This window comes from Leptinotarsa decemlineata, unplaced genomic scaffold (assembly GCF_025532065.1).
Source record: "Leptinotarsa decemlineata unplaced genomic scaffold, Ldec_3_MD MMD2_P_RNA_scaffold_6, whole genome shotgun sequence".
In the NCBI taxonomy this organism is placed as follows: Eukaryota; Metazoa; Arthropoda; class Insecta; order Coleoptera; family Chrysomelidae; genus Leptinotarsa; species Leptinotarsa decemlineata.
Window position 1 is genome coordinate 8,624,868 of NW_027412533.1, and position 9,582 is coordinate 8,634,449.

Here is a 9,582-nt window from a genome sequence, read left to right on the forward strand (position 1 = left end):
GCAAGGTGTGTCCCTAAAATTAGTTTCGCCATGAATAACAATTCGTATCCAATTTGGTTTACTAAAGAGATAAAGGATCTGAGGAGAGAAAAAGAGAGATATAGGAAATTGAAAATGTTATCAGTTTATTATGAAAATAAATTCAAAGAGTTAAGGTGCAAATTAAAAAAGTTCATTTGAAAAGAAGAGAGGATTTATTATAAAAAAATCGAAGATAGTATACATACCGAAGTGAATGAATTTTGGAGTTTTGTAAATAAAAAAAAGTCAAATAATACCAATCTAGGAAGTTTTGTCTATAATAATGAGTTTGTGGATGAAGATAAAACTGCCGACGTAATTGCAAAATTCTTTTCGTCAGTCTTTTGCTCCGAACCTGCAACTTATAACATGCATTTCAAAGATACACATAATGGTATAGGAATTTGTAATGAATCATTTAACAAAGACTCTATTTGCGAGACTGCCTTTAATGCAGCAATGAAAAAACTGAAGCCCAAAAAGGCAGAAGGTACAGATGGTATTCCTTCACATATTTTGAAAGGCTGTAGTGAATGGCTGAAAGTTCCATTGATTTATATTTACAACTTGATCATTAAAACTGGTTCATTCCCAACTGCTTGGAAAACTTCTATAACAATTCCAATTCACAAGTCGGGAAACAAAATGGATGTGGAAAATTATAGGGCAATTTCCATAATTGCAAACTCAGCAATTACACTCAAAAATATATAATACCACAACAACCCGGATTCATGAGACAAAAAACAATCAGCACTAATCTATTGATATTAAGTAATGAGGTTTTTGACACGTTGTAAAATAAATCACAGTTGGATATTGTTTTTACGGAAATTAAATGATTGGAACGAGAAAATAACTTTTTAAAAAGAATTTATTTTACAAACTAGAGACGACTGTCTCTTACGAGAGCTACAAACAGAATGATTATTAATATAATGTTAACTGGATGCTAACTGCATGTCGAGATAAGGGATTCCTGGAATATCTCTTACTCAGCTGAATCTCCGTGTGAATGGCCGTGTCGTGGGAACTATGACCACGTAACTCCTCCCTCCTTAGGCCGAAAAAATAATGGAATTATTTTGGCGGCTTGGAACCATATCTTCGTCATTGGTATTTTCTTCTTTTTGGGGTGTTTTGAAGCAACAACATGCCAGTATACGGGTTTTAATCCAATTTTTCTTAAAAGCTGCCAATATCAGGACAATTATTGTGATAGTAACTCCTGCAAAAACGCCAAAAATGGTAGTGTTATTTTCGGAGTTGTTAAATTTGTGGATTGGTTTCAATCGGTCCACTATATTGTTGATTTCGTAAAGTTCTTCAAAATTGATTCTCGAGAAATTTTGTGTTTCATATATTGTTGACTTCTCGATATTTTTCATTTCAATTTCAGGTAAGATCAGTGGCTTGCCTGTTCCTATTTTCACGTTGTTGGTGAAAATCTTGTTTCTCACTTCAATTTGGCAATTTTTCGGGATCTTGACTAGGGTGGGTGCTTTTATTTCCAAATATTGATCGGTTTTACACTTGGAAAATATTCTTTCGCTCTGTATCGGAATTACCAGGATTTCTTCTTGAGTGATTTGTTCGATAATCGACTCTGCCACATTGATTGGAAGAGGCTGACAATTATCGGCGACTTTGCCTTCGATCAGGTGGGATGTGCATTGGTCTTCGGAAAAGTAATCTTCTGGACAATAATACGTTTTCTCTAATACTGGGCATGGACTGTCTTCGAACTGGATATTGTGGTTTGCTCGTGCCAAATATGGGTATTTTGGGATAAAAATACTGTGATTTTGGATGATAGGATAAAGGTGGAAAAATGTAAGAACTTCGTTTCCGACAATAGGAACGTGTATTGCGAAAATTATTCTGTCATTCGAAAAAGTTACTTGTGCACCGAAAAATTGATAATATGTCAACATACTTTCAAATTTCGGGATTTTTGAATCAGAATAGATGTTGCTTAAATAATTTATTATTTCTTTCAGTTCAGAACTAGGTATTATTGAATTGTGTAAAGTGTTTAACTTTGCAAATGTGATAGCATCTTCTAGATTATCGATAAAAGTAATCATATTTTGACAGTCAAGGGTTATTTGTGAGACAATTCCTTGAAAACTAATGTAATTCGTCAGGTCGCCAATGGTTTTTTGAACTGCAACTTGAAATGTTTTTAGACTGTTTTCTAATTTTTCTTGATTTGAATTCAAAATTTGGATAGTTTTATTATAGTGATTGATTAATTTTTTGGAGAGAGAGATTTGCATGTTTACCTCATTAATCATATTTTCTTGGTTACGTTCTAATATAGCGATACTTTCGTCGTATCGTTTACCATCATCAGCATCAAGAGTACCGAATAACCAATTTTCGATTTTTCCAATAACATTTATCATACCTCTTTTAATACGGATATGGGGTTGGAGGTTTTCTAATTTCTTTTTTGTCATTTCAATAAGATACTCGGTTCTGACTAGCAGGCTGTATGCTAATCCATGATAGGAAATTGGGTTATTAATTGTTCCCTTATCAAAATTATTTTTGATTATTTGGAAGTAGTCGTCTAGTTTGTTTAATTGTTTTATTATAGAGCTAAGTTCTATGTAATATAAAAATGTATGTTTGCTGTATATAATTCTTGCATTTCCCAGCTGTATGGGAAGGATGGGGTTGGTTATAGGGGTTATTTGAATATCGTCACTTTGGACTCGCAGCACGTGAAGTAGAAGGTATAGCGGTATCAACACGTGTATCTTCATGTTCTTTTACTCCCTGTAACAAAAGTTTTTTTGAAATTTTTGGTTTTCTGGCTATTGTTTTGTGGTAGGTGCCTTTATTTGTATTAAGTTTTATATCGGTCTCTTCAATAATTTCAGTTTTCTTAAATTTCGGTCGATCTTTATTTCGCGCCTTTGTTCTAATATACGCAACTTGTTGATTTGCAAACTTTGGGGGTTCATTTCGTTGGGTATTTCTGTTTTCAATTACTTTTTCTTTAGTAATTTGGTTGGAATTTTGAATAGATTGATACAGTTTTTTGACATTTTCTTTGTGTTTTTGAACGTAATCGGAAACAATTATACGATCATTTAAATCAAATGGGTCTGTGTTATTAATATGACCTTTAATCACTTCGAAAGGTGTAAATTTGGTAACACTATGTATTGAATTATTATAGCCAAGGACAGCTCTTTTCATCAGCTGTTCAGGTGTGAACGATTTTCCTTCTTCCTTTAAGCATCGATAATGCTCAATCAGTGTTGAATGAAATCTTTCAACTGGTGAATTAGAATTACTGTTTTTTGAAGTTGTGTAATGCAACTCAATGTTATAAATTTTACAAAAGTTTTCTAGATCTTTATTTTTGAATTCGGTGCCTGAATCAGCGGTTATTTTGAGTGGTAAACCGTGATGGGTAATAAAATTGAGTAGATTTTCGACTACTAAAACTCCGGTTAAGGATTTTAATGGATATGCCTGACCATATCGTGAAAATGTGTCGATAATTGTTGAAAAAGTTTCGTTTGAAATTTTGAATGTATCTATGTGAACATGCTCAAAAGGCTTAGAAGTTGTAGGTGTTAGGTTGAATTTAATTACAGGAGGATTCCGATCGTATTTGTTTTTCTGACATGTTTCGCAATTATTGATATAATTTTGTATGTCTTCTGCCATTTTTGGCCAATAAAATCGTGAACTGAGGGATGTCCTCATTTCATTTATACCTCTATGGCATGTTTTCTTAACGTGATAGCATTTAAGTTTCTCTTTCTGTTCTTTCGATGTTTCTACATCCTCTAAGAATGTTGGACAATGAACAATTTTGAATGAAGAATTCTTGAGTAAATTTTGGATTGTTGTATTGAACATTTGTGAGACTGCTGGATTTTTAAAATGGAAGGCAAATGTTTGTTTTGGATCGATATATTCTTTAATAAGTTTAACAATATTCTCGCTCATATTTTTAGAGGGTATGGTAATATAAGATCGCAAATTCTCGAATACCTTTTCTATTCTACATTTAAGTTTTTCTATGTCACCAATAGCTATAATTATTTGATTTTTATATGTATTAACTGGTCTTTCTGAAATGGGAATTTGAAAGACAGGGTCTTCGAGAGAAGTGTGAACGGTTTGTGAATCTGATGTTTTTTCGATTTCATTTGATTTTGGGGGAACAATTTGAATATCAGATAATATGTTAATTTGTTTTTTCGGTTCTTGCGGTTCCAGGACTTCATTGAGAACGTCGTTGTCTAAGACTGGAATATTATCGTTATTCAAATAGATGTCGATAAGTTCGTTTATGTCTCCAGGATTATTTTGAACTGAAAGTGTTTCGATAGCATTGAAGTCATTTGTATGAGGATTTCTGGAAAGAGCATCCGCTGCTTGGTTGCATTTTCCTTTCTTATATTTTACAACATAGTCGAATTCCTCTAATTTCAAACGCCATCGCACAAGTCTTGAATTAGGTTCCTTTAGTGAGAAAAGCCACTGAAGGGGTTTGTGGTCTGAATAAATTGTAAACTTTCTGCCGAAAAGGTATGGTCTGAAATATTTGCAGCTCCATACAATCGAAAGAAAATCTTTTTCGATAGTTGAGTAATTAATTTCAGGTGGGTCAAGTGTTCGAGAAGCGTAACAAATTGGGTGTCCATTTTGTGACAAAATGGCGCCAAGGGCGTAATTTGAAGCATCAGTTGTGACTTCAAAGGGTTTTTCAAAATCGGGGTATGCGAGAACCGGTTCTGAAGTCAATACCGATTTACAAGTATTGAAACATTCGATAAATTCTTTAGTGTGTTCAACTTTTGCGTTCTTTTTAAGACAACTTGTGAGAGGTTTTGTTAGTTTTGCGAAGTTGTTTATGAATTTTCGATAGTATCCCAATAATCCTAGGAATGACTTTATTTCCCGTTGTGTTTTTGGGATTGGAAAATTTTGAACAGCACTGATTTTCTTTGGGTTTGGTTTTATGCCTTCGGGCGTAATAACATGACCCAAAAATTCTACCTCTTTTCTGAGAAACTCCGATTTATCTAGTTGGATCTTAAATTGTGCCTCTCGTAATTTAGAGAAGACCAATTTCAAGTTTTGGATGTGTTCTTGGAGTCCAGTGCTGAAAATAATTATGTCGTCCATGTAAATCATGCATACCTTATTTTGTAGGTCTTTCAGAACCTCGTCTAATACGCGCTGAAGACTTGATGGACCGTTCTTAAGGCCATACGGAAGTCTCAGGTACTCGTAGTGTCCGTGCTCTACATTAAAAGCCGTTTTTTGGATTGAATTTTCGGCCATCTCGATTTGATGAAAACTGCTTGCCAAATCGAGGGTGCTAAAGTACTGAGCTCGTCCCAGTTTATCTAAAATGTCGTTTATGTTTGGGAGTGGGTAACGATCACTAATGGTTTTATCATTAAGTTTTCGATAGTCGACTACCACACGCCATTTGGGCTTCCCGGAAGCGTCCATCTTTTTTGGAACTATCCAGACCGGGGAAGACCAGGGACTACAGCTTGGTCGTATTATATTTTTTTCAAGCATGTCTTTTATTTGACGCTGAACTTCGCTCTTATGAACGTATGGATACCTGTATGATCTGGTATGTATGGGTATTTCGTCTGTGGTCTTGATTTCGTGTTTGACCTTGGAGGTGAATGTTAATTTATCTCCAGGTTTCAAAAATATGTCTGAAAATTCTTTACAGAGTTTCAGTATAGCATTTGTTTCTTCCTTGTTCATGTGGTCTGTACGTATCAAATCAGCGATATTAATTTCGGTTGCCAATTTAGGTGAGTCCGTCCTTGTATTTTCGAAAGTTTCGTAAGAATACATTTCGAAAGTAGAGGATTGAAAGCTCTCTACAGGAAGTGGTTGTATCAATTTCACTGATATTGTTCTATCGGTGGGGTTTTGTACTTCCATAAGGGCGTAACCATTTTTTGAAGTTGTCAATATTTGCGGAATGAAAAGATCATTGAGTGTTCCCTCAAGGGTAAGAATTTCACCTTCAGGAACTGTGACAGGCAGATATTTAAGTACTCTTTCTTGTGGGTTGACAGAGAAAGAAAAACTCGTATCTGTAGACTGTCTGAACTTGAAAGGAATTTCAACATGATTTCCTATCAGTCTCTTATTTACAAGGTCTATATTCAGATGCATATTTATCAAGTCTGATAATCCTAAAACTCCGTCAAAGTAATCGTGGAAATCAAATAAAATAAAAGTAATTTCATAGTTTGTGTTGAACTCTGGAAAAGCAGGTATCGAGGCTTGGTACCTTACTTTCTGACTTCCTAAAGCCGTTTTGATAATAGTATTTGAGTGATAAATTTTGTTTGGGAATAATTTTTCAATAATAGATGGTTTAATAATCGATCTTGAACTTCCAGTATCGATTAGTAGTTTAATAATTTTTTTTTGTGACTAACTTCGACATAAGGTAATGCATTGTTACAAAATGCATTGATTTCAGCTAAGTATGATCTTCGAATTGGGTTGTTAAATGAAAATTTCCAGTTTCATCACAATCTATGTCGCTTAAGTATTCATTCTGAAAATTTGGTTCGTTTTCTAAATAAACAGCATTTTCTGAAGAGTATGCTTCTTCACTAAGGTTGGAATTATCATAAAATTGTTGATCAGTGTCATTATATTGGGGAAATTCATCGTATTCGTTAGAAAATAATTCCTCAGATATAAAATTGGGTTTTTGACTTGGGGCAAACATTTTTTGAGGGTTTCGGTAGTTATTAGGGTTCCTAAAAGTGTTGTTTTGTTGAGAAAAAGGTCTTTGAGACATTTTTGTTGGGTTTCTTGATGTAGTGGACATGGGTTCCGGTTTCGGTAATTGATTAGGTGGAATATTTTTTGGTTTAAAAACATTCTGAGGAGGTCCGAAAACTTCTCGGTTTGTAGGGTATCTTTGCGGTGGTAATTGTCTAGGTTGGATATTAATTGGTTGGCTAGGCCAATTAGGTCTAGTTGAAAATTGTGGATTGAAAAAATGTTGATCATTTTTTGAAAAATAATTTGGGTTAGAGAAATTTTCGTTTTGAAAATTTTGTCTTTGAGGTTGTATGAATCTAGGGCCATTTTGGTTGACGTTTGGCATGATGGATTGTCTACCGAAAGTATTGAACTTTGGTTTATAATCGTTTAACGAACCATACATTTTTTCAAAATTTTCGAACTCGTTTACGTATGCTATGGCATCTTCCAGTGAGGCTGGCTTTTTGAGATGCATATTATTTCTCAAAATACCAGGACAACCAGCAATGAAAGTACTGAGGGCTACTTTATCATAGTGAGTTGTTTGGTAAAGTTTTTCTTCTGGAGTTAAGTCTGGGTTGTTACTGACTCTTTGAACTACATTACTTTTGATTAATTGAATTCTACTACCAAAAGTCATTAGGTCTTCTCCTCTATAGGGTCGACTTCTAGTTAATTCTTGAACTAAACAGTCCAAATCTCTCTTATCCGAAAAACATTGTTTCAGAGCTGATTTTAAGGCATCCCAAGTATTAAGTTCGGTTCTGTTACCAACCATATACTCGGCTTTACCTGTCAATTTTTCTTGAATACATTCAAGAACGTGTTCATTAAGTGAAGCATCATTAAACACATTGTACGCGTTAACTATAGCATCGCATCTACTGATAAATTTGTTCAATGTATTGCTATCACCATCAAAAGTTTTTAAATTGTTCATTCTAGATTTGAAAAGGTTCCAATTTATTTGAGTTGGTTGGGGTGGAACTGGTGGAACCATTGTGGGTTGAAAAGTATTATCAAAATTTTCAGTATTATTTGCTGAACTTTCTTGAAATGATAAACTATTCAATCGTGATAAAATATCTTCAATTTCACTCATAAATAAATAATTGTTTTTCTCAATAAATAGTTTCTTAAAATTACTCGTCTCGAATAGACAACAATTTGTTCGCAATGAACGATACTATATATCTTCGCCGAAGTCCTTATACAGAGGGTTCGTGAAGGCAAGAAGGAAATATTTGGCACTTACTTGTAAGTTCCAGTTCCTTCTCCGTTGATTCCTTGCAGCTTCCCTGGGGCTCTGTCGTCTCCTTGTCCGCTCGTTCTGGGTGGTCCTCGAAGGATTCTTGTTGAATTTGTGCTGAAGGGGTTGAAACTCCACGACGCAAAAAGTTCGTTTTCACGCTGCACAAATCCTACCGACTGCGCCAATTAAATGATTGGAACGAGAAAATAACTTTTTAAAAAGAATTTATTTTACAAACTAGAGACGACTGTCTCTTACGAGAGCTACAAACAGAATGATTATTAATATAATGTTAACTGGATGCTAACTGCATGTCGAGATAAGGGATTCCTGGAATATCTCTTACTCAGCTGAATCTCCGTGTGAATGGCCGTGTCGTGGGAACTATGACCACGTAACTCGGACTTCAGAAAGGCATTTGATCAGGTGCATCATGACTTACTCCTAGAAAAGCTTAGTGGCTAAGGATTGTCCAGAAATTTGCTTGAATTGATGAAGAATTATCTTCAAAAACGATATTTCAGAGTCATACATAATGGAAATCAAATCATCTAAGAGAACAATTCGTTCAGGCCAGTCTCAACACCCTACACAGTAGGTTAATGGACTGACACCTATCAGAAAACAACTACTCCCCTGGTCCCCTGGCTAATACCACGAAGGGCGTTGGATTATATCCGACAGGTGTCAGTGCAGGATTCTTCACAGAAGTTATTCCTGCATATGCTGTTGACGATACAACTGCCGCAATAGATTTTCAATTATTGGAACACACTTGCAGACCGGTTTCGGGCTGTTTGGCCACTCGTCAGTGCAAGGTAGTGTATATCATTAACATAAAGTCGATGATTTCCGATAATTGAAAATCGAATTCCGTCAGAGTATCATTCCTCGAACTAAGCTGAAGACTACAACAAACAACAGGTTTGTCGTCGCCCCATCTGCCTGTGAATGAGGTAATCAACTGCATATCCGAAATTTGCCCAATTCCTCGTATAAGGAAAAAAATCTTTCACGTATAGTCTAACCTAACCTAACCTACTGTGTAGGGTGTTGAGATTTTCCTGAACGAATTATTCTCTTAGATGATTTGATTTATAGCCAGTCTTCAAGTATGCCCACTGACTATACGTGAAAGATGGCTCAACCATTATTTTCTGACCATGGAGCTGTCATTAAGAGATTTGAGCCGGTTCTAAGCCTCCTCCACCACTATCACGTATTAATTGCTTTTTTTTGTTGTTTAGTGAAGTCGAGGCGATGTGACCTTGAAGTGTCTGGTGCATGGATCGTTCAGAATTTTTTTTTCCGGTCCTAAGCCTCCCTTCACAACTATGACGTATCAATTGCTTTTTTTTGTTGTTAAGTGAAGTCGAGGCGATGTAACCTTGAAGTGTCTGGTCGTGTCTCTACAAACATACGTCTGCATACTTCACAGATCCTCCAAGTAATGAATGTTCCAAATCAATCATTCCTTATTTGATAGATTTCGAAATTATTATTATCGAAATTATCGCTCA

At 35.2% G+C, this 9,582-nt stretch overlaps 1 long non-coding RNA gene across 1 annotated transcript; it reads right to left on the minus strand.

Annotated features, from left to right (window-relative positions):
- Positions 1–877: 877 nt before the first annotated feature.
- LOC141480111 (uncharacterized) lies at positions 878–8,456 on the minus strand. Its single transcript, XR_012464168.1, has 2 exons — positions 8,066–8,456; positions 878–1,249 (listed from the first exon to the last, which is right to left on the minus strand). It is a non-coding gene; the product is annotated as an uncharacterized lncRNA (long non-coding RNA).
- Positions 8,457–9,582: the final 1,126 nt, after the last annotated feature.